The 27,178-nt window shown below is 36.9% G+C and overlaps 1 long non-coding RNA gene across 1 annotated transcript in view; it reads right to left on the reverse strand.

The window, feature by feature from the left end:
* Positions 1-844: 844 nt before the first annotated feature.
* The window catches only part of LOC135277789 (uncharacterized), a 275,047-nt gene continuing 248,713 nt past the window's right edge, over positions 845-27,178 (reverse strand). The window contains exon 5 of the long non-coding RNA XR_010345380.1: positions 845-1,473. This is a non-coding gene — a long non-coding RNA (uncharacterized LOC135277789). The remainder of the gene's footprint in view (positions 1,474-27,178) is intronic.

A 27,178-nucleotide genomic window follows, 5' to 3' on the forward strand; every position in this document is an offset into this window, starting at 1 on the left:
GTATCTGGGTACTCCTGTATTGGGTGCGTATATATTTAGAATTGTTAGCCCTTCTTTTTGCATTGATCGTTTTACCATTATGTAATGTCCTTTGTCTCTTTTGATCTTTGTTGTTTTAAAGTCTATTTCATCAGAGACTAGGATTGCTTTTTTTTGCTCTCCATTTGCTTAGGAAATCTTCCTCCTTCCCTTTATTTTGAGCCTTTGTGTATCCTTGCATGTGAGATGAGTTTCCTGGTTATAGCACACCAATGGGTTTTGGCTTTTTATCCAATTTGCCAGTCTGTTTCTTTTGATTGGGGCATTTACTCATTTACATTTAGGGTTAATATTGTTATGTGTGAATTTGATCCTGTCATTTTGATGCTAGCTGGCTGTTTTGCCTGTTAGTTGATGCAGTTTCTTCATTGTGTTGATGCTCCTTACCATTTGGTATGTTTTTGGAGTGGCTGGTACTGGTTGTTCCTTTCTTTGTTTAGTGCTTCTTTCAGGAGCTCTTGTAAAGCAGGCCTGGTAGTGATGAAATCTCTGAGTAGAGTAATTTGCTGTTCATAAAGGATTTTATTTCTCCTTCACTTATGAAGCTTAGTTTGGCTGGATATGAAATTCTGGGTTGAAATTTCTTTTCTTTAAGGATGTTGAATATTGGCCCCCACTCTCTTCTGGTGTGTAGGGTTTCTGCTGAGAGATCTGCTGTGAGTCTGATGGGCTTCCCTTTGTGGGTAACCCAGCCTTTCTCTCTGGCTGCCCTTAGCATTTTCTCCATTTCAACCCTGGTGAATCTAACGATTATGTGCCTTGGGGTTGCTCTTCTTGAGGAATATCTTTGTGGTGTTGTTTGTATTACCTGGAGTTGAATATCGTCCTGCCTTGCTAGGTTCGGAAAGTTTTCCTGTATAATATCGTGAAGAATATTTTCCAGCTTGGATTCATTCTCTCCATCACATTCAGGTACACCTGTCAAACATAGATTAGGTCTTTTCACATAGTTCCATATTTCTTGGAGACTTTGTTCATTTATTTTTACCCTTTTTTCCTAATCTTGCCTTCTCGTTTTATTTCATTGAGTTGATCTTCGACCTCTGATATCCTTTCTTCTGCTTGGTCAATTGGGCTACTGAAACTTGTGTATGCTTCGTGAAGTTCTCATGTTGTGTTTTTCAGCTCCATCAACTCATTTATATTCCTAAGCTGTTTATTCTGTTAGCATTTCATCAAACCTTTTTTCAAGGTTCTTAGTTTCTTTGCATTGGGTTAGAACATGTTCTTTTAGCTCAGAGAAGTTTCTTATTACCCACCTTCTGAAGCCTGTTTCTGTCAATTCATCAGACTCATTCTCCATCCAGCCTTGTTCCCTTGCTCGTGAGGAGTTGTGATCCCTTGGAGGAAGAGAGGCGTTCTGGTTTTGGGTGTTTTCATCCTTTTTGCAATGGTTTCTTCTGCTATTATTACTATCAATCCTTCTTCTGCAGCCTGGGGTCCAAAAAAGGAAACATGAAACAGACTACGACAGTTTGACCTTAACCTTAAAGGAAGCAAACTCTAACCAAGCCCAGCATGGGTCAGCCAACTTCCAGCCCACCCACAGATAAGGAGCCCTCTAGCTGACCTGTGAAAAATAAGTATTTTCTTGTATTCCACTAAGAAAGTTGTCTTGCAGAATAGCTATGTGACTCAGAAGTATAGTATGTCACTTTATTAAGATACCATAATATTGTATCTTAAAGGAAATAATATATATGATGGTCCATTTGCAGAACAAAATGCCTTGAATTGGTTTTGGTCCACGAACTACAAAAGGACAGAATATACTAGGCCCTTGCTTCGATAGCTGGTGCTTGCTTGTCAGGGCTCCCCTTAGTTGCCCTCACCCAAACCAAAACTTTAGTCTAAAATAAAAGTTCACTAGCTTGCAAAATAGCTCACTTTTTCTATTTATTTTTATTAGCTTGCCTGACTACCTAGGTCATAAGTCAAATACTTGAAAAGTCCCTAAGCTGACTATAATTGCAATGCATTGTGGGTTGCAACAAAATACAGTGAGACAATCCTAAAGAAGACACCTAAAACCCCCTACCTAACAACCAATAGGTGATATCTGGGAAGATCATGACCCCATAGTACTCAGCCTATGAGGAACTGGAGGAGGAACCTGTGCACTAGGGAATAAATCTCTTGGTGTAACTGTGCTAGGTATGCCTGCTCATCAGACACATGATCTTTCAAGACTGTCATTAAAATTCTCACTTCTGTTGTTCTCTATGTCTCTGAGTCCATTCTTTGTGTTTGGACAGGTGAGTTTGTTTCTCAAAACCTGTGGACCCATCCAGGATTTCTGTGCTTGTGTGGAGTGAGACTCCAGCTGAGTGGGGAGAGATGCCTCTCTTGATTTTAGGTGACCCGTTCTGACTGAGTGGCCCGGCTCCCAAGAAGGGCCATAGATGAACCCAATATCGTTATTCAGGAGGCAGTGGAGATAACATGGGGAGAAAAACCAGGCACCGTGGCAACCAGGCAAACTCGTGCATCAGTCAAAGTAGGAAAACTGGACTGTAAGTGCTGTCTTGGAGGTTGGGTATTTTTGGGGGTTGAGCATGTGTGACTGAGACATATCAAGTTACAAAGCGAGCACGGAGTACCAATCCATGGTTCTGTTCTCCCACGAGGGTTATAGCTGGAGATGGACAAAGCGATTATCTGGGGAGAAACCTCCAGTGGTGGGGGACTGAGTACACGGGGAAAAGCTTAAACACAGAGACTAATCAAAAATGGGAAACAAGAATTCTAAGCCTAGGGAACAAAGGAAAGAGGGAACTAAAGAGACTCCCTTTTACATTCCCCTGGATAGTCTGTTGGGGTAAATTCTGAAGGTTTGGAGGGACAGCCCTTGAACCAGGGACAAGGAAAAGCAAAAAAATTATAAAGTTTTGCTGTTTTACTTGACCCAAAGTTACCATTCATAAGCCTTTGGTCTTTTGTCCTACATTTGGCTCAGGAGGATTGGGTGTGCCAAGTTTTAATTCTCTATGTAAATGATAAAACTTCTTCCACACAAGAAGAGATGGGTTATGTTCTTTGTTGAATCAGGGAATTAGGGCCCATATTTCCCCTTAAAGAAGAAGGAGAAAAAGAGCATAGTAAAGAGCCCTTGCCCATTGTAAGCCCTGGGATTCTCTAACATGCTTGCCACCCTCCCATACATTTCACGAAATAAGGAACAGGAAGTTTGGGGGCAACAGGAAGGCCAGAGGAATCTGGGCCTTATAGGAAGTGTTAAGCGTTCCCTTAAATCATTATCTGAACTTGAGGAAATAATTAGAACAATGTAAGAAGGACATTAAGAATTTCTCTGTTCCCTCTAAACAGCAGATATCTAACATGTTCCCTCTTAGAGAAGTCCCTATGGGACAGGGAGGAGTTAGATTTGTGAGTGCGCCTTTAACGAGTACTCAGGTTGGTTAGACATTTTAAAAAGAAAATGAGGGCACTTTTTAAAGATCCCCTTGGTTTAGCAGAAGAGCTGGATCAATTTTTACGACCCAATTTTTATACCTGGGCTGAAATAATATCAATCATCATGAATATTCTACTTACTGGGGAAGAGAGGAGAATGATTAGAAGGGCAGCCATGATCATCTTGGGGAGAGAGAGCAGCCTCCCAGCTGGGCAAAAATTCTCAAATGAGGATCCCAAATAGGATAATAATGACTCCAGGAATTGGGCCCAAATGCAAGATTTTAGGAAACTAATAATTAGGGGAATTAAAGAGTCCACTCCTAGGACACAAAATGTCTTGAAAGCATTTGAGATTCCAAAAGAAAGAGAGGAGACTCCCTCTGGGTTTCTGCAAAGGCTCAGGGATCAAATGAAAAAATACTCAAGATTATATCCAAAGGACCCATTAGGTCAAGGTCTTTTAAAGCTTAATTTTGTAACTAAATGCTGGCTTGATATTACTAAGAAACTGCGAAAGACTGATTGATAGATGGAATGAGAAACTGATTGATGAATTACTAAGGGAATTCCAGAAGGTTTTTGTAAGGAGAGAGGAAGAGAGACAGAAACAAAAGGCAAAGATCATGGTTTCCACTGCAGAGGAAGTAATCAGAAAGAGTTTTTAAATCAAGACCCCTCTCAGAAAAGATGACAGAATACTAGGTCTCAGCAAAGAAACAGGGGAAAAACTCCTAAGACTGCAAGTGGATGTTACAAATTTGGAAAACCAGGACATTTTAAGTGAAAATATCTGGAATGAAAAAAAGGAAGAGAATGTGATCTCCCTTATGAATTTTGATGGGGAATAGGGGGTCAGGGTTCTATCTGAGCAGGTCCCAACAGGAACCCTTGATAAACTTGAGGGTGGGACCTGAAGGGGAAGAAATAACATTTTTGATTGACATTGGAGTGGCTTGCTTCTCCCTAAGGTATCAACCAAGGGAACAGAACACTCCTCTAGGAAAAAGTTAACAGTATCAGGGGTAAAGGAAGAGGGATTGCAGGTTCCAGTATTTAAGAAAATGTTAATTAGGTTGGGATCAGAACAAATTAAAAGGTCACTCATATGTTCCCAAAGCAGAAACTAGCCTCCTTGGTTGAGACCTGATTGTTAGATTAGGTTTAGGATTAGAAGTAGAGGAAGGACAAATAAAAGTAACAATGGGCCTCCTAACAGAGGAGGGAAAATGTAAAATTAATCCCCTTGTGTGGATTAAGGAAGGCAACAGGAGAATTAAAAACCATACCCTCACAAATTGAACTAAAACAACCAGGAAAAATAGTTTTCAGGAAACAAACAATATCCCATACCCATTAATGGGAGGAAAAGTCTCCAACTAGTAATAGAGGGATTGCTTAAGGATGAACTATTGGAAACCTGCATGTCACCAAATAACACTCCAATTCTCCCAGTCAAGAAATCAGATGAGTCATATAGATTATTGCAAAATCTAAGGGCTACAAATTGTTCAAACTCGGCATCACATGTAGCCTAACCCCTACAACCTCCCTAGTAAAATATCATATGAACATAAGTGGTTCAGTGTAGTGGATCCAAAAGAATAATTCTGGGCACATCCCCTAGACTCAAAGAGCTGGGACCTCTTTGCCTTTGAATGGGAAAATGTCATAACTGGGAGAAAGCAACAGTACCAATAGACTGTGCTGCCACAGAGTTTCATGGAAGTCCCAAACTTTATTTGGTCAAGTCTTAGAAAAATTCCAGAGGAATTGCAACCTTTGGGAGAAACCCAGTGGTTACAATATGTGGATAATCTTCTAATTTCTGGGGAAAGGAGGGCTGTGGTATCAGGAACCACCATAAGCTTGCTTAATTATTTTCCTAGAGGAAAGGGGATTGTGAGTCTCCAAAAACAAATTGCAATTTATAGAAAAAGAAGTTAAATATTTAGGACACTGAATTAATGAAGGAAAGTGGAAAATAAACTCAGAAAGAATATTGGAATAGTGGGTCTGCTCTTGCCTAAGACAAACAGAGAACTCTGAAATTTTTTATGTTTAACTCATTATTGTAGGTTATGGATTAACTTATAGGCTCTAAAGACAGATATTCTGTATCTTAAGTTACTATTACAGGAACCTGACCCCTTGCAATGATCCCTATAGGGGACCCCATGAAGCCAATGGGGGATTTAAAGCAAGCCCTCATCACAACTCCATCTTTAGAAAAAATGTTTCATCTGTGTTTAACAGTAGACAAGGATGTGGCCTTTGGGATGTTCTCTCAAACCTAGGGGCAGAAGAGGCAACCTGTTGCTTTTATCTCCAAGCTTCCTTATCCTGGCTCTCAAGGATGGCCCAAATGTATGCAAGCAGTAGCTGCCACAGCCCTGCTGGTAGAGGAGAATCAAAATCTGACCTTTGGTGGGGCCCTGTCAGTGAGCACTCCACATCAGGTTAGGAGTATATTAGATCAAAAAGCTGGGAGATGGTTTACTGATTCCCGGATTCTAAAATATGAAGCCATATTACTAGAAAAACATGATTTGGTCTTAATAACACATACTTGCTTGAATCCAGCCAGTTTCTTATGGAAAGGAGAAGAGAATAAAGAGGCATCAAACCATAATTGTTTAGATATCATAGAATATCAAACGAAAGTTAGACCAGACCTTAAAGAAGCTCTACTATATGATGAAATAAGGCTGTTTGTGGGTGGGTCGTCCTGAGTGATAAATGACAAGATACATAATGGCTATGCTGTCATTTGTGGGAAAAAAAAAAAACATTTGTTATATAAGAAAGGTAGATTATCGGAGAGAGATCCAAGATGGCCAATTAGCAATAGCTCAGGATTGTAGCTCCCAGTGAAAGCGCAGAAAGCGAGTGGATGCCACACTTCCAGACGAATTATTGTTGCCCACTGACCAGGAGATTCCCAGCGGAGGAGCCCCACGGGTCGCCAGTGCAACTCTTTTGGCCAGCGTGGCTGTTTTGCCGGCATCCCGGTGCGGCGGTTCTCGCTGCAGAGTATACGGGATTGGGCACCCTTTTAGTTGGTGTTTGGAGCTCTGGGAAGGCGGCAGAAAAGTGCCACGAATCTCAACGCCACTGTTTCAGCCAGTGCAGTGGGTCACCGCAGGGGAAACTACACAGATTTCAGCGCCTTATCAGCGGGTGACTAGAACATCTGGGAAAGAGTTGACCATTCAACTAAAAAAAAAAAAAGAAGAGGCGGCTCTAAGACAGGGAGCCAGGCGATCGGGATCGGCTGGTCCCACCCCCCCACACACACACACAAAAAAGAAAAACAGCAATTGGAAGCGCTGAGGATTGAGTTTCACAGCAAGCACAACGGAACCCAGGAAGGTCCAGCTCTGTGAGGGAGGGGCATCTGCCAAAGGAAAACTAAGAAACAGAAAAAACTTCATTACCAACAAGCCAGACGTCCACTCAGAGACCCAATCTGAAAGTCGGCAATTACAAAGACAATAGGTGGATAAATCCACAAAGATGGGAAGAAACCAGCACAAAAAGGCTGAGAACATCCAAAATCAGAATGCTTCTCCTCCTATAGGAGATCGCAGTTCCTCATCAGCAAGGGAACAAGGCCTGATGAAGAACGAGTGTGATGAATTGACAGAATCAGGCTTCAGAAGGTGGATAATAAGAAACTTCTGTGAGCTAAAAGAACATGTTCTAACCCAATGCAAAGAAACTAAGAACCTTGAAAAAAGATTTGATGAAATGTTAACAAGAATAGACAATTTGGAGAGGAATATAAGTGAATTAACGGAGCTGAAAAACACAATACGAGAACTTCGTGAAGTATGCACAAGTTTTAATAGTCGAATTGATCAAGCAGAAGACAGGATATCAGAGGTGGAAGACCAACTTAATGAAATAAAATGAGAAGATTAGAGAAAAAAGGATAAAAAGGAATGAGCAAAGTCTCCAAGAAATATGGGACTGTGTGAAAAGACCTAATCTATGTTTGATATGTGTACCTGAATGTGATGGAGAGAACGAATCCAAGCTGGAAAATATTCTTCAAGATATTATTCAGGAAAACTTTCCCAACCTAGCAGGACAGGACAACACTCAACTCCAGGTAATACAGAGAACACCACAAAGATATTCCTCAAGAAGACCAACCCCAAGGCACATAATTGTTAGATTCACCAAGGTTGAAATGAATGAGAAAATACTAAGGGCAGCCAGAGAGAAAGGTCAGGTTACCCATAAAGGGAAGCCTATCAGACTCACAGCAGATCTTCAACAGAAACCCTACACACCAGAAGAGAGTGGGGGCCAATATTCAACATCCTTAAATAAAAGAAATTTCAATCCAGAATTTCATATCCAGCCAAACTAAGCTTCATAAGTGAAGAAAAAATAAATTTTTTTGTGAACAAGCAAGTACTCAGAAATTTCATCACCACCAGGCCTGCTTTACAAGAGCTCCTGAAAGAAGCACTACACATAGAAAGGAACAACCAGTATCAGCCATTCCAAAAACATACCAAAAGGTAAAGAGCATCATGATAATGAAGAATCTACATCAATTAATGGGCAAAACAGCCAGCTAGCATTAAATGGCAGTATTAAACTCACATATATCAATATTAATCCTAAATTTAAATGGACTAAATGCCCCAATCAAAAGACTTAGACAGGCAAATTGGAAAAAAAGCCAAAACCCATGAGTATCCTGTATCCAGACCCATCTCACATGTAAGGATACACAAAGACTTAAAACAAAGGGATGGAGGAAGATTTATCAACCAATTGGAGAGAAAAAAAAAAAAAAAAGGAGTTGCAATTCTCATCTCTGATAAAATAGACTTTAAAGCAATAAAGACCAAAAGAAACAAAGAAGGACATTACATAATGGTAAATGGATTAATGCAACAAGAAGAGCTAACGATCCTAAATATATGTGCACCCAATACAGGAGCATCCAAATACATAAGGCAAGTTCTTAATGACTTACAAAGCGACTTAGACTCCCACACGATAATACTGGGAGACTTTAACACCACATTGTCAATATTAGACAGATCAACGAGATAGAAAATTAACGAGGATATCCAGGACTTGAACTCAGACCTGGAACAAGTAAACTTAACAAATATTTTCAGAACCCTCCACCCCAAATCCACAAAACATACATTTTTCTCAGTATCACATCACACCTATTCTAAAAGCAATCACATAATTGGAAGTAAATCACTCCTCAGCAATTGCACAGCATTTCACAGGTTTTAATGAAATATTGGTTGGCTGCTTATTTGTTATTTTCTTCCCTTATTCCCTCCTGTCTCCATTGTTAAGCACAATCATTGGCATAAAAGAGGTTTTTACTACCCATTTTTAGACTGCATTCTAGCCTGGGCAATAGAACAAGATTCCCGTTCTCTCTCCCTCTTTCTCTTCCTCTTTCTTTCTTTCATTCTTTTCTTTTTTCTTTCTTTTTCTTTCTTTCTTCCTTTATTTTTCTTTCAAAAAAAAAAAAAAGGTAGATTATCTAATGGCTGGCGAGCCCAAACCTGTAATATATATATATATAAATAATTGCACTTTAGGTTCTTGGGTACATGTGAAGAACATGCAGGATTATTGCATAGGTACCTACATGGCAATGTGGTTTGCTACCTCCATCCCATCACCTATATCTGGCATTTCTTCCCATGTTATCCCTCCCCAACCTCCCTACCCCCCACTGTCCCTCCCCTATTCCCCCCAACAGACCCCAGTGTGTGATGCTCCCCTCGCTGTGTCCATGTGTTCTCATTATTGAACACCGGCCTATGAGCAAGAACATGTGGTGTTTGATTTTCTGCCAAACCTGTAAATTATATGCTCTTAACTAAGCCCTAAAGTTCCTAGAAGGCCAAGACAGCACTGTATATACTAATTCCAAATATGCCTATGGAGTGGTGTAAACCTTTAGAAAGATCTGGACAAAGCAGGGCCTAATAAATAGTAGGGGGAAGTAATTATTACAGGGGAACTGGTCAAACAGGTTTTAGATAGCCTCTTGTTTCCAGAAGAGGTAACCACAGTACATATTAATGGCCATCAAAAAGCAAACACTATAGAGGCTGTAGGTAATAGGCTTGTGGATGAAGCTGCTAAGTAAGCTTCCCTGGAGGAAAAAGTTAGACTATTTAGCCTAATTCCAGATATCCCTAAGGTAGTATTAAGGCCCCAATTTTCCAAAAAGGAGAAAGAAGAACTGGGCAAGATAGGGGCCACTCAGATGCAACATGGAAGTTGGGTGCTCCCTGATGGGAGAAAAATGATAAATCCATAATGACAGATAGCCATGCTGCACAAGGGAAGTCATTGGGGTCCCCAGGATATGTGTGATGCAATACTGAAGAATTTTGGTGTATAGGGATTTATACCCTTGCTAAACAAGTGTGTGAAGTTTGTGTGACTTGCCAAAGAATAAACACAAAGGTAGTTAGAAAACAGACTATGAAGGAAAACCTCCTGGGATAAGACCATTTCAAAACTTTCAAGTAGATTTTACAGAAATGCCCAAAATAGGGAGACTAAAGTATCCACTAGCAATAGTAGAACACCTCTCTGACTGGTGAACACCTTCCCGCTCTCAAATGCCATTGCCAGGAGTGTCATCAAAATAATTTTAAAAAAATTATGCCCATATTTGGCTTGGTGAAAAATACCTATTCAAACAATGGAAGCCATTTTACCTTGAGAGTGTGCTAAGGGGAATTATAGAAAGTTTACACATTAGATAAGATTATTACAGCCCTTGGCATCCCCCCTCCTCTGGAAAGGTAGAGAGAATGAAACAAAACTTTCAAAAGGCATATTAGCAAACTAATCTTAAAAACCAAAATGCCTTAAACCAAATGTCTCCCAATAGCACTCCTTAGGATTAGGAGAGCCCCAAGGAAATACTTGAGACTGTCCCCATACGAGTTATTATATGGACTCCCGTAGATAGGCAGGGCTACTGATCTTCCTACTATGAAAACCAAAGACCAATTATTAAGAAACGATATGCTGGTCATATCCCCTACCCTGTCATCCCTTAAGTTAAAAGAACTTGTGATTCAAACGCTGCCTCTTAAGTTCACAGTCCACCACTTCCACCCTAGCCATTTGGTGCTAATTTAGCCTTGGAGGAAAACAAGCTCCACCCAAACTGGGAAAGTCCCTAACAAGTGCTCCTGACCACTGTGCAAACAGCTGAACGAGGGTGTACTCATTACACTCAGGTCAAGGAACTGGTAAAAGAAACCCCAGAAGAAAGGAAAAGGGGCTGATAGGAAGTGTATAAATCACCTAAGGAACCCTTAAAGTTAGCTCTGAGAAAAACCTAGAGGGGAACTATGAGCAGGCCCCTTCATTGGAAGTGGATATGGTTAGAATTGATCCTAACACAAGGGGTGAAAGATGACCTGAGTATGGGATGGGGCCCAGTACTAGGAGTGGAAAGTAGGAAATACCCAATCAAGCTGATAATCAAAATGACTATGGCCTCCACCCCCCACACCCTAAAGTTTGATGCCTGCCAAGTCTAACCTTGTGGAAGTTTAGAAAACCAAAGGCAGTTGCCATAAGCAGACAAATGTCTACGTCCTAAAACAGGGTGCTGCTGGGAAAAGCCCTGTGCTAGCTGGAATGAGGTCTGGTGGACCACTCAATGTCAAGGCTGGGCGATTCATTCTTCCAAAAACAGAACTTTAAAGGATAAAATATATTTATATAAGGGCCACCCAACCATGAAAATTTAGAATAAAATCCTATATTAATCACAATAAACAACCCACCTTTTTTAGACCAGGAACCTTGGAGGTATGGCTTAGGAATAGGTATCTCAGGAAGGGATCTCAAAGAATGGTTAATTATTAACCCAACCTCAAGCTCACTCAGGGTTACTGTAACTCCCAGTCCCACCACTTCCTTCAACTCACCAGGAAATAACCCTAAGAGAGTAAAATAATTAACATAACTGACCTGAGGCAAACTTTAAAAATTGAGACCAGATACAGGGATGTAAATGCCTGGGTTGAATGGGTCAAATTTTTGGGACTAGCCCTCAACAAAAGCGACTGGTGGTTCCGTTTCCCCTAGGATGGAATACCAATTCCAAAGGAATGTGTTGTGTGTTGGCTCTATACCAGGACAGGAATGCATGAGGAAACGAGACTTGCAAAAGTCTATCGTGGCTCTTTCCCACCTTGTGAAGATTCGACCCTAAAGCAATCCTCTCGTTTTCCACAGGGAATATGAACTACTCCTCTTGCCTCTCTAGGCAGGGGGAAGAGTTCAATAAGCACGTGGGAGAACTCTCAATTTGTACCCACATCCTAAACATGACTGGTAAGTAAAACAAAGCCAACTACTCAGCTCTTCATATACCCCGGGCTGATGTCTGATGGTATTGTGGGAAGAGGAACCTCCATGACCTGTTACCCTCCAATAGGACCAGGATTTGTGCCTTAGTTCAGTTGGCCATTCCATTCACCCTGGCATTCCATATGATCCCCAAGAATCCACGTGGCCACCCAAGTCAGAGATATTTAATTAATTATTTTAATCCTAACATTTATACTAACTCAGTGGGAGACCCTAGAGGAGTACCTAATAAATTTAAGGGCCAAAACCAAATAGCTGCAGGTTTTAAATCAGCACTCTTCTTGTGGTCCAATATTAATAAAAATGTGGATTGGATTAATTGCATCTATTTTGATCAAGAAAGATTCATCAACTCTACTCCAGACACTCTCAAAGAAGTGGCTAGCCATTTAAATGCCACCAGCCAAATGGCCTGGGAAAACAAACATGTGCTAGACATAGTCCTAGCAGAGAAAGGGGATGTATGAATTGTGCTGTGTGGAAATGTTGCACTTTCATCCCTAATAATACTGCCCCAGATGGAACAATCACAAAAGCATTACAAGGTTTAACAACTCTAGCCAATAAATTGGCAGAAATGCTAAAATTAATAACCCATTTACTAATTGGCTAAAGGTTGATTTGGGAAATGGAAAGGAATGGTAGCTTCCATTCTAACATCCCTTATAATTATGGCTGGAGTCCTAACAGCTGTAGGGTGTTGCATTATCCCCTGTGCTAAAGGGTTAATCATAATTACTGAAAACAGCCATGAACAAACATATGTCCATAATATATCAACTGTTATTAGAAACCAAATCAGATCTTCTCTGAGTCAAAAGCTCTTGAAACAATTTAAGAACACAAAACTAAATTTAGAAATGGGACAACTAGGGGTAAAAAGAAAAAGAGGAGGGAATTAAAGAAAATAATGTGTCTGGTGGTCTGTTTCCAAGACAAGTGCCTTGAATTGGCTTGAGTCCTCAAACTACAAAAAGACAGAATATACAAGGCCCCTGCTTTGATAGCTGGTGCCTGCTTGTTGGGTCCCCTATTAGTTGCCCTCACCCGAACCAAAAGAGTTTAGTCTGAAGTAAAAGTTTACTAGCCTGCAAGATAGCTCACTTTATCTATTCTTACCAGCTTGCCTGACTACTTAGGTTATAAGTCAAATACTCAAAAAGCCCCTAAGCTGAGTATAACTACAATGCATTGGGACTTGCAACAAAATGCAGTGAGACAACCTTAAAGATGACACCTAAAAGCCCCTACATAACAACCAATAGGCAACGTACAGGAAGATTGTGACCCCACAATACTCAGCCTATGAGGAACTGGGGAAGGATCTGCACACTATGGGATAAATTGCTTTGTGTAAAATGGATGTCACTGCCCATCAGACACCCACCCGATCTTGCAAGAATGTCATTAAAAGTCTTGCGCCCACTGCCCTCCGTGTCTCTGAGTCCATTCTGTGGATTTGAATGGAAGAATTTCTTTCTTACAACCTTTTATACAATAGTGGACATTTTGGGTTATTGCCAGTCTGGGCATTATCAGGGTATTGAGCCTCTGCTCCAAACCCATAATTTTATTCCTTGCTTTGCCTTGTAATTCTGGGACTGCACATTTTCCTTTGCCAGCTAACTTCAATTAGATTTCCTTAATATGAGTTGTTATAGGGCAACTACAAGATTAGAGAAGGAAGAATGGACTTGCTTTTTCCTATTTGTTTACTGTTGCTTATGCACAAAGCTTCCTTTGTGCATCATCTTAGCAAATACCTTTTATTCAGCAACAGAAATTCCTTCCCACAGCAATAGTCAGAACTGCTTTTACCCGAACTACAAAAACTAGCCTTATTTTGTCCCCTCAAAGACACCAGCACCAGATAACTGATACCTCTTACTGAGAGGTTTAGAACCAAGCCAAGCCCTCCTTATTCAGAGGGCTCAGCTGCATGTTAGGTATGGGGGGGCCTCCACCCTAAGCTGTTGAATATTAATACGTTCCCTTTCTTCCATTTTTTTACCCTTTAGTCCTGAAGATGTTAGCTGCTTCCTGCTGTTTCTTGCTTTGTGAAAACTTTCTTTCTGCCTTGAAATTAGATATCAAACAAAATTATACATAATTAATAATTCTTTATATTTAATTCTGTCTGTTAAAGTAACTGGAATGATTTGCATATCTTGACTGAAAACTCAATTTTTTAAAAAAACATTGCTGGGAAAATCTTTGAGCATTACTATAAATGCACATTTTTAATAATTTCTCTAGTGCATACTCTAAGAGTGCAGTTATATCCTAGGTTGTTGACAGGTTTAACTACAAGATAATTACTTTTTCTACAGTGTGGTTATGTCAATTATTATACTTCCAAAGGTAGTTAATCAGAGTTCACAGTACCTAAACATTCTCCTCTACACAGATAGTACAACCTTTTTTTTTTTTAGGTAAAGTCTTGTTCTGTCACCTAGGCTGAAGTACAGTGGTGCATTCACAGCTTGCTGGTGCCTTGACCACTCAGGTTCAAGCAATTCTCTCACCTCAGCCCCCTAAGTAGCTGGGACCACTGGTGCATGCCACTATGGCTGACTAATGTTTTGAATTTTCTTTGTAGGTACAAAATCTCCCTTTGTTTCCCAGACTGACCTCAAACCCCTGGGCTCAAAGGGTCCTCTCACCTCAGCCTCCCAGAGTGCTACATTTACAAGGGTGAGCCACTGTGTCCCTTTATGTCTTCTAGTGAAATTTTATAACATTGTCACTTTCATATGTGTTCATTACATTATAATGAGTTTGAATCTATTCATATACATATGAAAACATTTTATATTTTAGTGGTGGTACTTAAACTTAAATGATGGTACATACACAGGAGTCATATCTGTGCTAAAATCACCACATCCCTGAGTTCAGCATTGCAGTGAAAGCATCATTATTATAGAGGGTAAGTGATATTTGTAGATTTTCACACAATGCAGCTAATGTAGGTTCAAAGCTATGGTTTAAAAAAAAGCGTTGGTAAGATAAAAGAGAAACAATTTTAGAAGAGAAAACTGCCATGGATCAAGTAAGAATTTAAAAGAGAAATGACTCCACCCGTTTTCCTCAAAGGTAACAGTACAGGAGGGCTTTTGAAAGGTAGAGAATAAGCCTGGATGATGATATTTATAATGCACTACCTATTTTTAATCCACTGACAGCATATCTAGAACCAATGTCTTATGGAAAATTGAGGTCATATTATGTTGCTCTTGTCTGCATTCACTAAACATTGGCTTCTCTATTCAGTTATTTTTTTTAAGAAAACAAGTATATCTCAGATGCACATATGACCACTCTTAAAGGAAATTCTTAAATGGGTTAGTAGTGAAATTAATTTCGGTAAACATGAAGATAATAGAGCTAAGATGATGATATTGACACCTTGCTATTTAGGTTATTCAATTAGATTTTGTCCTAATCCTAGAAATGTTGAAACATTTCATCATTATTCATATCGGTGAAGGATGTGCATTAATTATACATAGACATCATCAACACTGGGAATATAGACATTGCACCAAAAATATGATCTCCAAATCTCCTTTACTCATAAAATTCTCTTTGAAATCCAAGTTCAAAGCATGAGAATATGATCCATGTGTGTGTGCCAAGACCAAGGCTTTCCTGTGCAGAAAGTCAGTTATTACTTCTAACATAATTTTCAGAAGTGTACTAGAAACAAAATGCAGAGACTCTGGAGACTTACTACATGTTTTTCCAACAATTCGGTAAACCATTCACAAGTCATTTTTGAGATGAAAGTCATATTTTAGGAACTAAGAAACATTTATTTTTGATCAGGTGATTAAGCTACCTAGCAGAGATGTTAACTTTCTTCTTAGGGACAATGAAAAAAATATTTCTAGCTATAAAGATTGAATGTCAAAAAGTAATATTAAATCAGGCACTTGTTATTCTGATACAAGAGTTTAATTATGACATAGTTTCTCATTTTCCAAGGCTTATACTTTGTAACTGATGCTAATGTTGAGAAGTAGGGCTAAATTTCAAGACCCATTTGATCTTCATAAGACAGTACTATCATTCCATGCATTGCTTTGGTTCCATGTCCTGGTATCCAGGTATTCTGCATACAGTGTGTACTCATGTGTTCTCCTCCATCTGATGCACACCTTCAGGAACCTTATATCATGGCAACCGTGTGGTTGACCTGACTTCCTCTCTTTCCTAACTGACAAACAGATGTGACATTAAGTCCTTTATTTTTCTGGGAGAAATTTGTGACAGTGCATTGGAGAGTATAAATCAAAAATAAAATTCTAAGACTCCCCAGTTGACTGAATAAACACCTCCTCTTGGCCAAGGGCATTCCAAAGTTAACCTGAAAAACTAGTTTAAGCCATGATTGGAAAAGGGGTTCTAACATGCCACATTATACTCTACTCCCTTTGGAATTCAGGTATAACTGACCAGCATTAACATTAAAACAGAGATCTTGAGACTGACAAAATAGACTCTTTGTAGCAATAAGATACCAAATTCCAACGTGACTCTAGTATAGCATCACATGACAGATAACAGGCCCTGAAAGAAATCACACTAGCTTTAATTTATGTTACATAATTGCAAAAGCATAAATGTCATGATTTTCAAAGAAATACTAATAGAACCAATATCAGGAATTTGGAATTAGTTTGAATTATCAAAACTATTTCAAGTATTTTTTTATTTTTCTTTTAAAGAAAGAAAGAAAAGAAAGATGAAAAAAGAAAAGAGAAGGAAGAAAGGAATGAAGGAAGGAGAAGGGGAAGGGAAGGAGAAGGGGAGGGGAGGGAAGGGGAATGGGAAGGGGAGGGGAGAGAAGGGAAGGGAAGGGAGAAGGAAAGAAAAGAAAAGGAAAGAAAGAAAGGAAAGAAAGTAAGAGAAAGAGAGGGAGAGAGAGAGAGAGAGAGAGGGAGAGTGACAGGGAGAGAAAGAGAGAAAGAGAAAAAGAGAAAGAAATAGGAAAAGAAGAGGAATTGAATACAATTTGTATATGTAATTTTCCATGTTTAAAGTTTGTTGGAAAATAATTGCTTTTTGAACTGAGAAACTCACTAAAAATTTTACTTCAGCAAGGTGACATTCATTACATACATTCCTTATGTAAAGTTTACCATGTCTGCTTTTCATTATCAGTTGCTAAAAGCAACATATGCACAGGGAGCTGTGCTACCCACTAAGTTCTCTCTTTCATTGGCCTTACTTTTCTAATTTCTACTCTTCTATATTCTGAATCATTTACTCTATAATTACTTTATTTATTACAAAAATAATAATCATAAGATTTTGCTGATTTGTAGATGACAGGGAAAATAAGCAATACTTATTTTATTGCTGCTATCACTTAATAGAGTTATTATGTGCTAATGTTTTGTTAAGTGTTTTTTTAATTTAAGTATTTTTCTAAAAATCTACAGTTTAAGTTTTTACAAATATCATTTAGGATTTTTTTTTTGTAGCAAATATAGTAATCAAGTCTGACTTAGAAGAAAAATACAGAATGCTTGAGACTTACCTGGAACATAAAAATTATGAATTATTAGGGTACCAATACTAGTATAAAAAAATTCTAATGTTTTATTCTACCCTTGATTCATTATGTTAAAAATTCAAAACTTCTGGAAAGAGATCTTAATCAGCTATATCTAGGCTACATTTACCTTGACTTTTCTGGGGATCCAACTCTGAAAGATCTCCAAAAGTTTCCAGATGCTAGGCTGGATACCTTTCACACTGTTTCACCAAGATTAACTATTTGTTTATAGAAATCTATTATTTTTAAATTCTTATCATAGTTCATTGTGAATCTAGATCATATAAAATAGATATATTGTATATCTTTGGCCATACTTAAAATGAAACACTTTACTAATATATAACTTCAAAGATATATCTACATAAGGTTGAGAAACAGAAAATTGTGGGCAAGTAAGACGGGAAGACATATAGTAACATATTTATCTTTTCAATTAGTTTCTTTCATTTTATACAGCACTAAAATTTAAGCATTTTTCATGAAGTATTCTTTGGGATCATAGTTTAAACTATTACATACAGGTACAACACAAATATGTATGTTGCTCTACATTGCTGGGTTTTGTTTGCTTGCTGATTTTAAGAGTACCCTACATGAGTGTCAGGAATTTAAAACTTGAAAAGAAATATCACATATTTCTTTACCTTTATACTGAATTAGACAATCCTCCCAATTATGTTATTATTGCAATTGGGATATATCATTAAGTTGATATACACTTCACTCCCATTTAACTCTAGTTACAAATATCTTAGAATCAGTGGCATATTAGAACTGATAAAATATAGCATAGTCTAGAACCCTCTGACCATTAGGTATTTAGGTTATCTCTGAACTGAATATCAGCAGCTGGAGGGGCTAACTCAACATGAGTTAATTTAATATTGTGAGGGCTAGAAATTAGGCTCATTCAAAAAACCAAAGAAACAAGGATCTACTTTCTTATTTTGATGAATGTCTAAGGAGGTGTCATACTGTTCACAAAAATCCCATGCCTTAATAGATATTTATTTAAAAACATTAGGAGATTATTTCTTCTTCTAGAATCATAGGGTGTGCATGCTTTTCCTATGTCACTCTCCAAATACAACAAATTACTCTTGACATTATATATAAAACAAACATAAGAAGATTCTGAATGGTGGCAAGAAGACGACAGATCAGCTAGAGACCCAGGAAACAACACAATCAATAGGTGGTCTCACATATCTGCGTGCCAATTTCTTCAGTTTCAAGTCTGAAATCTGTCAACACCAACTGGAGCTGACAAAAACCTCCTCCAAATCTTGCTCTTAGTCAAAGGATCATGAAAATGGAAGTCTAGCAATACAAAACATCTTTTGGAGAATAACCTTTGTACTCCAGAGAGATGCCACAGAAAAGTTTGTGGGTCAAAACTCACCCATGTCAGCAAAGGCTGAATGGGGATATTAGACTTCAATGCTTGCTAAGCTGTAACAAAGTACTGCAACTCTGTGGCATTAGAGGCAGAGTAGGGAGTCTGGACTTTCATTCCACCAGATATTAATGAGGCCACCTCTTACCATTTCAGTGGAGACCGGATAAAGAGCCTGGATTTCCACTCTTAACCTTCAGTAGTGGGACACTCTGCCACCTTCACTAGGGTGATATTATATCTATCCTAGTGAATGTAAGGAATTATATCAAAGTCTGGTGGTTTAAAAGTGACTAAACCCCTCTCCTGTGCTGTCACTGGAGGACACATGGGGAACAGTAACAAGGCATTTATTTCCTTCCAGTCAGGTATCATTGGAAGCCTAGAAAGGAGCCAGAACTGTCACTACTCAGGAGTAATGATGGTTCCCTCACATTGAGTGTCGAAAGAACCAAAATAAAATATCAACCTCTACTATAAGAATTCAGAGGAAGCCAGTTAAATAGAAGGTTTAAATAAGATCCAGGGTCGTATAGTATGTATTGTAAATATCTAAATCTCAAAAAACGATTAATCATCATACAAGAAGCAGGAAAATATCCTATGGAATGAAAGAAAGATAATAAATAGATGCAACACTAGGAGTAGAGGGATAATATAATTAGCTAATAAGGGTTTTGAAGTAGCCACTATAAAAATGCTAACATGAGCAATTATAATTGTTTGAAATAAATAGAAAACCAAGTTTCAGCAAAAGAAAAGATAGTAATGACATGGAAGAACTAAACACAAATTTTAGAACTGAAAAATAAAATACCCAATTTTTAAAACCTCCATTAATAGGCTCAGAACAAAATTGGAAGGATAAAAGATAAAAATCATTGAACTGGTAGATAAAACAACAAAAATTTATTCAATCTGAATAACAAAGAGGAAATAGATCTCAAAAAAACATGTTTTCAGAGATCTGTAAGTCTATAATAAAAGAATGACATTTGTGTCATCGTGGTTCCAGAAAGATAAGAAAATAAGGATCGGACTGAAAAAGAGCTCAAAGAAACAATGACTGAAAATTTGGCAAAAGATATCAATCTAAAGATTAAATAAGCTAAGTGAAACACAAACAAGATAAACACAAAGAAATCCAATTCAAGTCACATCATGATGACGCTTCTGACAACTAATGGCACAGAAAAACTTGAAAGGAGCACGACAGACATGACACTACTTTTATGGGAAAAAAAACAATAAAAATGACAGTGTATTTCTCATCTAAAGGCTAGAGAGCAAAATGAAATGAAGTCAAATTTTAAAGAAAATAATTGTTGGCTAAAATCCTATAGTCAGTGAAAATAAACTTTAAGAATAAAAGTAAAATCAAGACCCTCTAAGATGAAGGAAAACTAAAATAATTTGTTGCCAACAAACATAACCTAAATGAATAGCTCAATGAAATTCTCTAAGCAGAAAATAAATGAGAAAAGAAGGAATCTTGGAACAGCAGTAAAGAACATTATAAGTAAAAATGATGGGTAAATACAGTAGATTGCCTCCTCTTGAGTTTTCTGAATTATGTTTGGTGATGGAAACAAATTTCAATAGTGACATGATTCCAAATGTATTTGACAATTATATTATAAATAAGGGAAGGCAAAAGAATGTAAAGGAAGTAAGGTTTTTTTAAACTTCACATAAACTAATAAAATTACAAAGATTTAAAAAGTAAAAAGCCAAACTGAAATTCAAAATTCAAATGGAAAGTTTAAACCCTCATATATCAAAAAATTTATTAAACATAAATATGTAAATGCAGCAAATAAGAGGAAGATTGACAAAATGGATTAACAAACCTCAACTATCTTCTGTCAATGAAACTGAAACTCACTTCCAATATAACAATATAGACAAGTTGAAAGTAAAAAGATGAGAAAAGTTTACTATACAAATACCAACCAAATGAAAGGAGCATTGGCTCTTAAGTAGACTTTAGGGCAAAGAAAACTGCCAGAAACAATGAGAGTATTATACAATTATAAAAGAATGACTCTACCAAGCAGACCAAGCAATCTTAAATCCATACCAAATACATAGCTACAAATACATGAAGCAAAATCTAAAAGAACTGAAAGAAGAAATAGAATGTTCATAATTATATTTGGAGACTTTAACACCCCTCTGTCAGCAATGTGTATACAGAAAACCTGCAAGAATATACAACGTAAGACCATCAACTAACAGGATCTGCTCAACATTCGTAAAACCTTTTACTCAACAACAGTATAACAAACATTCTTGTTAAGTGGCTGTAGAGTAAATATCAAGACAGAGCCAATTTTGAGTCATAAAACAAACCTCAACAAATTACAATAGCTGAAATCATACATAGTACGTTCTCTGACCACAATGGAATAAAACTGAAAATCAGTAACAGAAAGATAACAGGAAAATCTCCAAACCCTCGGAAACTAAGCAACACTCTAACAATTCATAAAAAGGAAATTTCAAGGAATATGAAAAATACATTTAACAATATAGAAACAAAAATACAATATATCAAAAATGTTAGAATGCAGGTAAATCAGTGGTGATAAGAAAATTAATAGCCTTCATGATAAAACATAAAATGTCTAAAATCAAAAATCTTAGTTTTTTATCAATAACCTAGAAAAAGTAGAGTAAAATAAACTCAAAGCAAGGAAAATTAAGAAAATAATGAAAATAAGAGAAGAAATTAATGAAATTAAAAACAGACATAAGACAGAAAATCAAGCTGGTTCTTTGAAAACATTAATCAATTTCATAAAGCTCTAAGAAGTTAAAAGAGAGAGAGGTTGTGAATTACCAAATCAGAAATGAAACGAGATAATATTATGGACCTGTGAGATAGAAAATGCATAATAAAAAAATACTATGAACAACCTATACATGTAGATTGATTCCTAAATACAAACTACTATGTGTCACCCAATGTAAGTTAATTTTTAAAATACTATAACTATTAATAATACTATAACTATTAAGAAAATTTAATTTGTGACTTAAATCTAACTTCCATTCCCCTACCCTCCCAACATCTCTAGAGCTACTTGGTTTCACTGAATGAACACCTAAACAAGAGCTGAGACTCCACCATCTCTTCCAGAAAATAAAAAATAAATTCTTCTCAATTTATTTTATGAAGTTAGTATTACTCTCATACCAAACCAAATATAGCACAAAATAAAAAATCTATAGACTAATAGTTCTTTTATGTATATAGATAAAAAATTCTTAGCAAAACATCAGTAAATAAAATTTAAAATTATGTGAAAAGGAGAATAGAACATGACCAACTGAGTTTATTCCAGAGTTGCAAGACTTTCAATATTCAAAAATTAATCAACATAATTTATCATATTAATGGTATAAAGAAGAAAAATTCCATTACTAGGTCGACTTGTGCAGAAAAAGTTAAAAATCCACTATTTTAAAACTTTTAGAAAAATACAAGTAGAGGAGAAATTCCTCAATTTGATAGGGGAAATATTTAAAAACCTGCAGCTAACGTACTTACAATGATGAAAGAGTGAGAGGTTACTCCAATTATATGTAAGAGAGAACAAATTCTTTCTTAACACTTTTATTCAATATAATGCTGGAAGTTCTATCCCCAGAGTCAGGCAAATGAATAAATGAAAGACATAAAGATAAGAAAGGTAGAAATAAAATTGCCCCTATTTGCTGATGACAAGATAGTAGAAAGGATTCTACAGAAAAATACCTTAGAGTAGTAAGGGACTTCTACAAGTTCACAAGAGATGAGATGAACATACAAAAATCTATTCTTTTTATATATACTAGCAATGAACACTTGGACATTGAGCTTAACATATGTCATTTATCATTTACAGTAACTCAAAAATAAAATACTCATGTAACAAAACACATACATTACTTAAATGTTGTCAACCACACAACACTGAAGAATGAAATTAAAGACTATCTAAATTATGATTATATATATATCTATATATGTAATGTTATTGGATTAGAAGGCTCAACATAGCAAAGATGTCAATTTTCCAAAATGATGTAGAGATTTAACACTATTTTTATCACAATTTCAGTAATTTTTGAAAATAAATATTCAAGTTTATTTTAAAATTTATATGGAAAGGCAAAATAACTAAAATGACTAAACAATTTTGAAAAAAATAAGAATGTTTAGAATAAAAAATACAAACAACATGAAACACTGATGCAGATAAATTTGGTCACTCATACTTTGCTACTTGGAATGTAAAATGGTACAGCCACTCTGTAAAAGTGATTGGCATTTTCTTTAAGAAACTAATCATGGCCGGGCATGGTGGCTCACGCCTGTAATCCCAGCACTTCGGGAGGCCGAAGCCGGCGGATCGCAAAGTCAAGAGATCAAGACCATCCTGGCCAACATGATGAGACCCTGTCTCTACTGAAAATACAAAAATTAGCTGGCTGTGGTGGTGCTTGCCTGTAGTCCCAGCTACTCAGAAGGCTGAGGCAGGAGAATTGCTGGAACCTGGGAGGCAGAGGTTGCAGTGAGCCAAAATTGCGCCACTGCACTCCAGCCTGGTGCCTGGCAATGCAGTAAGACTCTGTCTCCAAAAAAAAAAAAAAAAAAGTAAGTAATCATACAACTACCATATAATCCAAGAATTTTATTCATGGCCATTTATCCTACCAAAACAAAAACTTAAGTTCACTCAAAATATCTGTACACAAATGTTTACACAGCTTTCTTTGTAATAGCCAAAAACTGGAAAGATGTCACCAGAGGTGAAAAGTTAATCAACAAACAGTGGAACATGAGTATTATTGGTTAAAACTCAGCAGTACAAAGGAATGTATTATTACCACACAAAAACGTCTTAATCTCCAGAGAATTATACTGAGTAAAAAAAGCCAATCCTCAAATACATTTTTGGCTAGATTTATTATTATTATTTTTTGCTAAAGATACAATTTGCCTAAAGAGAGCATTCTTGAAATTACCGTATTATAGAATGAGAGCACTGAGCAGTAGTCACCCAGGGCTAAGGAGGTGGTAGGGGCAGGAAGGGAAGTGGGCATGTCTATAACAGGGTACAGTTAGGGATCCCTGTAGCATGGAATTATTCTCATCTTAACTATATCAATGTCACTATCCTGGCTGTAATATTGTACTATAGTTTTCCAAGATGTTACTATTGAAGAAAATTGGGTAAAGGATATACACAGCATCTCTATAATTTCTTACAACTGTGTGTAAGTCTGCAGTTATGAAAAGATAATTATTAGATACTGGGCTGAATTCCTGGACAATGAAATAATCTATACAAAAAGCTCCTGTGACATGAATTTACCCATGTAACAAACCTTCACATGTATGCCCAAACCTAAAAGTTAAAAAAAGAAAACATGGTAAGAATATTATTTTTTTAATCCAAAAAAAGTATCATGCTTAATTATTACCCAAAGAATATTCATCAGACGAAAGAAGTGCCCCTGAGGAGGTATAGGGACAGACATGTAAGGGGCCTGAGGAGGGCGTTGCGAAAATTACTTAGTCAAAAGTGTGTCACTTTTCCAGGGACTCAGGTGGACAACCTGGCCTGCTACAACTAAAGAACTGCAAAAGTGGTTATACAAAGTTAGGACACCTTTGGAGCAGAAAATGATAAAGAATTTCAGCCAGGCATGGTGGTATGTATACACCTATTGTCCCAGCTAATTGCAAAGCTGAGAGGTAGGTTCAAGGTTGCAGTGAGCTATGACTGCACTTCAGCCTGAGTGACAGAGTGTGACTCCATCGCTAAAATTAAAAAAAAAAAAAAAAAAAAAAAAAAAAGATGCTAGAATTTCATCAAGTCTATCCCTAAGTAGATATTTATTTTTTAAAATTTTTCCTATTAACAACTTTGGTTGTACTTTGTTCTGTTTTTAGCATTTAAACTAGACAGGGTTAAAACAAAGATACAGAAATAGAGATTCGGTGCTCCATAAATTGAGTAGGCAAGCAACATTTGATTAAATGTGATTGAAATAAGACTGGAATTATTCTATTTATTTTGTTTACACCTCTACTCCACCCCATGAGGTTTTGTTGTTTTATTTTGTGTTGTTTTGTTTCTTTTCTCTTAATTTCTTATGAGAAATTTTTAGTGTAGATCGTGTGTAGAAAAAGAAAATCTTGTGGAGAATGTAGTCTGAGTTAGCCATCTACTCAGTCAAGTTTCAAACTGAGATTTCATTACCTATATTAAGCATTATGCCCTGTGCTTGGCATAGAAGACTGCCAACAAATTATAATTATTCATTTTATTTCTCCTCTCTTTCTGTTTAAAAACTCTATTTCATTCCTTCCTTTTCTCTCTTCTAGGACTCAGAGTTTTCAAGCTTCTCTCCTGGATTCCTTTTTCCAGATGAGTTCATTGTTTCTGAATCATATTCTCTAGACATTTCTTAGGGCTGGTTCTACATTTTAGTGAAACAAATGATATTAACTTTTAGGTTTGTACCTCTAATGGTCATGAATAATGAAAACATTGTGCTGTTATTTATCAGATTTATCTCCCTGGAGATTGGGGATAGAGATTGTTAGAGCAGAAATTCAAACAGAAAATAAATCACTTTTAAAATAATTTTGGAAGTGTGAACTTATTTAAGACCTAAATTCTAAATCCTTTATGCTCCTGCTCCTCCTGTATTATATACCAACAATCAGTCCTCAGTCCTGGTGAGCAGATCAAAGCCTGCTCCCCTCCAATGGCATAAAATTTTTCTCTCAACATGTCTACTGAGTTTTTTGTTTTCCTCCCAAGGTGATTCCCTATTGACTTGAGATGACGAAATTTATTATTTCAGTGATTCTTTTGTCAATACACTCAAACATTTCTCTTCCCTAACTGTATTAACATACACACATTTTTTAATTTAATATACCATAAAATAAAAATGTGTAATTGAGAACTAAACTGTTACTAAAATATTTTTATTTTTGATGATTTCAAGCTTTCCAAAAGGGTACGTCAAAATACACACTTAGGTTCTGCCCCATCAATGATACCACAGAATTGAACTGATGTTTAAAATAACCTTGATAATTCACTTTTTGGCTGACAACATGTCAGCGTTGATTATTCTTTCCAGTCATTTCTAGACTTTACTTTTAATCTTATGTTAGTAGTCATTTAAAGTTTTATGGCAAAATACTTACTGTGGTTCCAGTAAGGTATATTATTATCTAGATTTAATACGTATCACAAATAGCTTATTTCTAAATGATGTTATTCACCAAGACAGAAGAAAAGAGCAAGTATGACATTTTCCAGCTTTCCATTCTATAAAATTTCCTCTCCTAAGATATTTTACTTAATATACACTATTCTTAACCAAAATACATTAGAAACAATTGATAATACAAGAATTCTTCTGTTTTTTCATCCCTTAGATATAGACAATACTTAGAATACTTTTTGAATAACATGAATATGTTGGATATGAACCGTCTCAATTGTATGTCATTTTGTATTTACCTGATCACTAATTTAATCAAGTTACTTTTCATGTACATTGACAAGCTCTTCAGCTCATTCTACTTCTTCACAGAGTATAAGATCAAGATGGCATAGCTTTTAAACATGAATGTATTAAAAACTCAATCTCCATTCCTAAAGCTTGTATGTTGGGCCAGCATGCTGTCAGGTCCAAACTGCTAAGTCTTGGAGTTCCTTCTTAGTTTCTGGTAGCTCCTTACAGAAGCCTTTTCTTGTTTCTCCTGCTTTAGCCAGCTTATATTTTGTCCTTCACTTTTTTTCCCCTCAAAATCACACTGAATGCATACTGTATGCCAGGAAATATGTCTTTTCTGCTTCCTCACAGCACACTGAGAAAACCAGATTAAAAAATGTGATCACATAGCATTGTTTATCATCTTGTTGATTTTCTTGTTGATGTCTCTGGGTCTTTCATTAGACTCTAAACTACTTCAGGTTATAGTCAGTCACTGTCTTTTAGGTGTTTATAATTTTAGTGATCTAGTATTAAAAAGGTAAAGAAATACCTATAAAAGAGATTGCAATGTGTATGCATTTGGTGCAGCTAATAGTGCTTCTGTTTCTGAGCATGCAAATAATTTTTCATGTGGCACTCCACAAAACATCATATTGCCATAAACACCTTTGTTTCATCCTATTGTTATGGGAGGGATTCCTGCCCTAGGGTTATGGGAATGGCCTAGCACAGGACATACAACATTGGACAAAGAAGAATGACAGCAGATTATTAGTCACATATATGCACAGCCTGAGGGAAGAGGACATCACATGGCATGCAGTAACCATATGGGGCTGTACTTGGGAATG

Source organism: Aotus nancymaae, unplaced genomic scaffold (assembly GCF_030222135.1).
Source record: "Aotus nancymaae isolate 86718 unplaced genomic scaffold, 86718_ANA_hifiasm-v0.15.2.pri h1tg000033l, whole genome shotgun sequence".
Classification (NCBI taxonomy): domain Eukaryota; kingdom Metazoa; phylum Chordata; class Mammalia; order Primates; family Aotidae; genus Aotus; species Aotus nancymaae.